The 6,989-nt window shown below is 51.7% G+C and overlaps 1 protein-coding gene across 5 annotated transcripts in view; it reads left to right on the top strand.

The window, feature by feature from the left end:
• Positions 1–3,883: 3,883 nt before the first annotated feature.
• The window catches only part of ATP8B1 (ATPase phospholipid transporting 8B1), a 144,569-nt gene continuing 141,463 nt past the window's right edge, over positions 3,884–6,989 (top strand). For all 5 annotated transcript variants that reach the window (XR_013525928.1, XM_078348226.1, XM_078348225.1 and 2 more), the window contains exon 1: positions 3,884–4,246. The gene's annotated coding sequence lies outside the window, so the exon portion shown is untranslated. The remainder of the gene's footprint in view (positions 4,247–6,989) is intronic.

The following is a 6,989-nucleotide window of genomic DNA, read 5'->3' as shown; positions in this document are numbered from 1 at the left end:
GAACTGCCAAGGCTGGTGAAATCAGGGCTTTACCAGGACAAAGAAGTTGTCATCTCTCAATGATTCATGTAAGATGCGTTTTAAAATTGTTGCATGTGAGACACTTCCAATGATTGCCCTGACAAGGCACCCCAAAATTTGGCATGGTTTTTTTCAGAAAGGACGAGGTCAGTTTGCAGATGAGCTCATTTCTTCATCAGCAATATCAGCTGATACACTCTGAGAACCTCCTTCCTAAGATCCAGAAGACTTACATAAGGGGAAATGTTCCAGGAAAAGATTGTGGAGTGAGTGTGTGTGTGTGTGTGTGTGTGTGTGTGTGTGTTGGAGTTGTTTTTTTTTTTTTTTTCAGACAGGGTCTTGCCCTGTCACCCAGGCCGGAGTGCATTGGTGGAATCACAGCTCACTGCAGCCTTGACTTTCTGGACTCAGATGATCCTCTCACCTCAGCCTCCGCCTGGGTAGTTGGGACTACAGGTGTGGGCCACTAGGCTCAGCTAACTTTATTTTATATTTTTCGTAGTGATGGGATTTCACCATGTATTTCAGGCTGGTCTCAAACTCCTGGGCTCAAGCAATCTGCTGGCCTCAGCCTCCCAAAGCACTGGGATTATAGGCATGAGGCACTGCACCTGGCCTAGGATAAGGTTTTAACATGTCGCCATCTGGTGGGTTCCATGCAAGGTGGGTTTTCTTTTTCTTTCTTTCTTTCTTTTCTTTTTTTTTTTTTTTTTTTTGAGGTGGAGTCTTGCTGTCACCAGGCTGGAGTGCAGTGGTGCCATCTTGGCTCACTGCAACCTCCACCTCCTGGGTTCAAGCGATTCTCCTGCCTCACCCTCCTGAGTAGCTGGGATTACAGGTGCCTGCCACCTTGTCCAGCTATTTTTTGTATTTTTAGTAGAAACAGGGTTTCACCATCTTAGCCTGGCTTGTCTCGAACTCCTGACCTTGTGATCCACCTGCCTCGGGCTCTCAAAGTGCTGGGATTATAGGCGTGAGCTACCAGGCCTGGCCCAAGATGGGGTTTCAAAGGATTTGTCTCATTAAAGATGAAACTCTACCTTCTTGCAAGTCTTTTTTCAAATGCAACTTTTCAAGAAGCCTACCTTGACCACATTATTTAAGATTGTGATTCATCCTCCCACTCCTAATCTCTTAATCCTGCTTGATTTTTATTATTTTTTAATGTATAAATCTTTTTTTTTTTTTTAAACAGAGTCTTGCTTAGTCACCAGGCACCTGGCTGGTGTGCAGTGGCACAATCTCGGCTCACTGCAACCTCCACCTCCTGGGTTCAAGGAATTCTCCTGCCTTAGCAGGAGTGCACCGCAGACTACAGGCGTGCACCACCATGCCCAGCTAATTTTTGCATTTTAGTAGAGACGGGGTTTCACCATGTTGGCCAAGATGGTCTCGATCTCTTGATCTCGTGATCCGCCCGCCTTGGTCTCCCAAAGCTGGGATTACAGGTGTGAGCCACCACACCTGGCCCTAATGTATAAATCTTAAGCATACAGGTCAATGAATTCTTGCATATGCATCTACTCATACAATTACCATTCAGATCAAGAAATAGAACCTTTACAGTACTCCAAAAGGCAGCTCTTTCAGGGGCCTTCTGCCAGTCCAGTCTGTTCTATATTTTTCAAAGCACTGTCACCTTTTAAGGTATTTGATTGGCTCATTGGTGTACCCAAGCAACTAGAAAAGTGCCTAACACATAGTAGGCACTCAATAAATACTTGTTGAATGAAAGACTATTATTTTATTTTGAGACAGAATCTCACTCTGTTGCCCAGGCTGGAGTGCAGTGGCACAATCTCAGCTCACTGATTGCCACCTCAGTCTACCAGGTTCAATCAATTCTCCACCTCAGCCACCTTAGTAGCTGGGACCACAGGTGCCCCTCACCAAACTTGGTTAATTTTTGTACATGCCTGTAATCCCACTTTGGGAGGCTGAGGCAGGCGGACCGCTTGAGCTGGGGAGTTCGAGATCAGCCTGGGCAACATAGTGAAACCCTGTCTCTATGAACGAATGAATGAATGAACAAATAAATAAATAAATGCAGGTATCAGAATGGTATTGTGGAATGGATGCAGGTGTGGATCTAAGTACAGCTATGGATATTGGATACATCCTCATGTGGTCTCTTCTATGTAACATTTTCGTGGACAGGTTGAGCCCTTGGTAGTGGATCTGCAAGGAGGGGATACCCCCTTTTATCTGGAGCCCTCTTTTGATTCCTAGGTTTGCTAGCATTTATCAGGATAGGGGCAGAGTCTTCCTAAATAGCTGCCCTCCTTTGGACTCTGCTATTCCTCACATGCCATAACCCAGTCTTGAGAACCTGGTCACCTTCCATCACTCCCCTCTCCCAGTCAGTTGCATGTTGTGGCTGCTTTGTGCCCTGGCTATCTCTCTTCTGCGGTGTCCCTTGAATTTCCCCCTTTTTACTTCCCCTGGCAACCCCTCCATTGTCCATCTCTGTCCCGGCCTCCCAAGTGATACTCTCATCTTCAGTCTTATCCTTTTGGGACTGTCTTCCTATTATTTTCCCTAAAACACGACCTTGATCACGTTCATGCTCTGATCCTAAATCTTCAATGGTTTGCAGGTGCTACCAAAAGCAAGTCTAAATGTCTTAGCCTTCCGGGCCCCATTTCCTCCCCAGCCTTGGGGCTTACCACTGCACTGCCAGCAGAATGATACCCAGCCTCACCAACAGGCTCCATGTTCTCTTGCGTCCCTACCTTTGTTCTGTCGTTAGCTTCGGAAAATGAGTGCTGAAAGAGACCATCTGGTCCAATCTCACCTTACAAATGAGGAAACTGAGGCACGGACAGATTTGAGTGACTGACCAGCACCCAGTCAGAGATCAAGTTTGACTCATGAAAAGGAAGCCCAGAGCAGACTTGGGGTTGGTATCAGACAAGATCCAACCAGTTGGTCACCCGTTGAATACCCTCTGATCCCTAAAGTTATGAATCATTGAGTCCCATCAGGCATGGTCTCCTGTCGGAAGCCTCTGTGACGACCCAGTTGGGAGTCTGGACGTGAGCCTCTAGGTGACTGGGAATCTGTCTAGGAGTCCTGGCTCCCCTAGCATTTTAAGCAAACTCTAATCTTTGACTTTTCTCTATTCTCATCCCAAAGACTCGGTCCCTAGTAGGGGAGTGGTAAAAGTCTACCCTAGGAGGGTAAAGTCTGTACTGCCTGGGAGGCGCGATTCACCCACTCAGACAGCAGCCAGCAACTAGGCGCTGAGTCCAGAGTTTCCACCTACACCGCGTAGTTCACGTGCGGCACCTTAACTCCTTTTGACGCCAAATCCCAAAAACTTGAGGGCGTTTGGACTCGGCAGAAAGCCTGCTGGCGGCAATTACAGGACACGTTTCTCGAAGCCTTGAGGCGCGGTCTCTTTCTTCACCCTCCGCGCGGCGAACCTTGACGCGCATTCGGTGACCGGTCCCCAAACGTGACTTGGCATCAAGAGGACACAGCTCCCCTTACCGAGGGAGCTCAGGTCCCGGGCGCGCCGCGGCCCCGCCAGCTTTCCGGGCTGGCGCAGTCCTCGACCCGGGGCGACGGCCAAGCCAGCGAGGGCGGCGGGAAAGTGACGCTGGGCTGGAGAGGCGGGGTGGCGAGTGCTGCCCCGAGGGAACCGAGAGCGGCCTCAGCAGCCGGGTCTCAGGCTGGGCGAGGCAAGGGGGTCGCAGGCTGGGCTCGGAATACTGCCGGGGGTGCCCATCTGACTCCAGGACGCACGGAGGGCGTGGGGCAGGGGCTGGATCTGGGCCCGCCCTGGGTCTTGCCGTCCAGCCCCTCTCCGCCCTGGGGAGGGAAGAAGGGAGGGGAGAAGCCCGGGTCCGCCCCCAGCCTCAGCCCTGCCGAGGCTCTGCGGCGGCGGCGGCTGCTGGAGGGAGACGAGAGCACCTCCCGGAGCGGAGAAACCAGTTTGGCCGGTCCCGCCGTGCGGAGGGAGAAGGGCGGCTGCAGAGGAAGGGTGCACGGACGCGGGGCGGGGGAAGGCGGAGGAGCCACTGGCGAGCCGCGAGAGCCTGAGGTGCCGCCGCCAACTGGACACGCTTCCTGGGGCCCCCGGCCAGCCCCCGTGCGCCATGCAGCGCTAGCGCAGCGGCCGGGGCTGGGGCTGGGCGGGTGGTGGCAGTGGCCAGGTGCGCAGCGAGCGTTCGGAGCGGCGCACACCCGGTGGATGCCCCAGCCGGGGCCCAGCGAGCGCCAGGTAAGCAGAGGCTCGGCGCCGGGGCCCCCGACCTCCCCAAGCCCGCTGGCCGGGCAGGGTCCTGCAGGTCCCCTGGCGGCTCCCGCCGCTCTTTGGAGATCCTAGATGAGGTGGCAGCAGCTGTCCGCGCCCTCGGGCTCCCGAGCCCGCACAGGTGGCATTTGGGCGGAGGTGCTAGAAGCCCCCCGTGGCCTCGGGGTCGGCGACGCAAGGCCAGCTGGGCAGGCAGCGCTGCGGAGAGGTCTATGGAGTTTTCACCTGCCTGGAGGAGGAAACTCTCGGGGAGTGTTTGGGTTCTTCGATGGCTAGCTACACACTGTCCGGGGGTTAAGCCAGGCAGGGCTTGCGGCTCCTTGGGGGGTGCCGCTGGTTTCGGTGCGGTGGCCAGCGCCCCTCTGGGAGTCCCCGGTAACCGGCTTCTGCTGGGGCGCTCTTTGGGAGCAGATGCCAAGGTGTCCGAAAAGGACTTGGGGACCAAATGTATCTGACGGCGGCCCACCTGTCGGGAGGGATGGAGGGGTGAGATGGATCTCCTCCCCAGCTCCTGCTGCAGGACTGGGTACGCCCCAGACGTCTTCCGAGCGCTTTATTGTGGGATGGGAGGGGAGGTGATGGGGAAGAGAAACACTGTTTTTCCGGTGACTCTCGGGTCGTGTCCGCCGGCCCCGCTGAGATGGCTGCAGGCATCTCCTTCCCTCGCCAGTTTGATGCCCGACGCTGTCACCTCGCTGTGTGCACGCGGAGGGACAACTTGTTAGGGGGCTCGAGGAGATGTTTCAGGGCATGGCCCAGTGCTTTAACACCCCCCCAACCCCCACTTCTCCTTCTCCCCAAAGTACAAGAAAAGTCCTGAAGTGTCCGCCCAATTTTTACGAGGGAGGCGTGTGCGTGCAGTCCCTGCCGGGGTGGTGGGGGCGGGGGGAGGCTCGGAGCGCAGATCGGTGGCAGCTGTACGGGAGAGACTGGGATGCAGTACAATGCAAAACGGGGAGGAGGGTTGACACGCAAAAGAGGGACTTGGGCCGCGTTTCTGCCCAGTGAGTCCCGGCTCAACCCGACCCGACCCGACCCCCTTGGCCTGCACGCGCGGCCCGTGGGGGGCTGCAAGCCTTTCCTGGGTAGCTCCGGACGCCACCGAGTTCCTCTCCGGGAAACTGGTCTGCCTATTGGCGGGAGAAAAGATTAGCTCCCATCTTCCTGGTTGCATTGCCTTCAAAATTCTACCCCTACCCATGGGAAATTAAAAAAGAAAACACTAGTGGGATGTTTGGCGAACACCCGGCACACAGTAGGTTATCGAGGAAGGTTAACTACTTTCAGGAACAAGAGCTAAGAAAACGACGCGTGATAAAGCCTCCAGGGATAGTGAATGCGAGCCCATATCAATGGGGGACACAGCAGCAAATGTGAAGTAGAAGGCTAACTTTCACCGGCTAAGACATACTTTTGTGTTAAGCCTAAGATGCCATTCATTAATTCTGGGCCTACTGTTGAAGGTTTTATTAAATCCTATTATAAATGGATAGACTGTGCACAAGATGATTAATGCTTATTAGCTGATTACTTTCTGGGGAGAAGTCAGCCTGCCTGCAATTAACTCCTCCGAATTCTCTTAATGATTTTCATTATGTAGTAGAGCTTCCCTTGCTATAATTTTGGGGAAGAATATTAACCACTTTGTTCATTTGGCATTTTCCAGTGGCTGTATTTTAGCAACTTTTAGTGATTCTTTGGGTGGGTTATTTAGGGCCGAACAAGACTCCGTGGTTAATACTGTCCAACACAGATGCCACTTGTGTGAGCTCAGCTCTCTGGCTCCTTTCAAGGTTTTTTCTGGGTTTTAAGGAACGTACACACCTGCGTGCACTTGTTATTACATCTTAGTGATAGAACTGGGAGAGCTGTTGTTTTGTTTGTTTAATAGAGGTTTTAAAATAATGATTTGGTAAAGCAAATGGCTTCGTAAAAAGGAGACTTCAGTAGTAAGGCAAGTTCAGAATTGATTCCACGTTTAATCTGGTTTTCAGTCTAGGGGATCTTAGCTCTAATGGAGTCACTACCAGATCTGGCTGTAGAATATTCCTTTCCTTTCCTTCTGTCTATTCCTCTTTCTTCTTTCTTTCCCTTCATTTTGAAGCAAGGAGTAGTGGAAAACATATGGATTTAGATGTCCACAGATTTCAGTTCTTTTACTTGCTAATTGTATAAGCTTAAGTGAATTCTTAAATTTTCTGAACCCCTGTTTGCTCTTCTGTTGAGGGGGGAAGATATTATCAATCTCTTTGGATTGTTGAAAGAATTGAACTAGAGAACATATGAATGTTCTTTATACATAGTAGGTGTTTGAATGTTGGTTTCTTTCTTTATTAGACTGCTATCTAAAAATACTATTATTGCATGTATCTGCTGTATTTTTAATATTTTCTTGCCCCTGTAATCCCAGGACTTTGGGAGGCCGAGGCGGGTGGATCACGAGGTCAAGAGATCGAGACCATCCTGGTCAACATGGTGAAACCTCGTCTCTACTAAAAATACAAAAAAAATTAGCTGGGCATGGTGGCACGTGCCTGTAATCCCAGCTACTCGGGAGCCTGAGGCAGGAGAATTGCCTGAACCCAGGAGGCGGAGGTTGTGGTGAGCCGAGATTGCGCCATTGCACTCCAGCCTGGGTAACAAGAGCAAAACTGTCTCAAAAAAAAAAAAAAAAAAAAAAAAAAAAAAAATCTATATCTATCTATATATT

The sequence above is a fragment of the Callithrix jacchus genome, chromosome 13, assembly GCF_049354715.1.
Source record: "Callithrix jacchus isolate 240 chromosome 13, calJac240_pri, whole genome shotgun sequence".
Lineage (NCBI taxonomy): Eukaryota > Metazoa > Chordata > Mammalia > Primates > Cebidae > Callithrix > Callithrix jacchus.
Note: the sequence above shows the minus strand (reverse complement) of the source record. Positions and strands in the feature narration are given on the sequence as shown.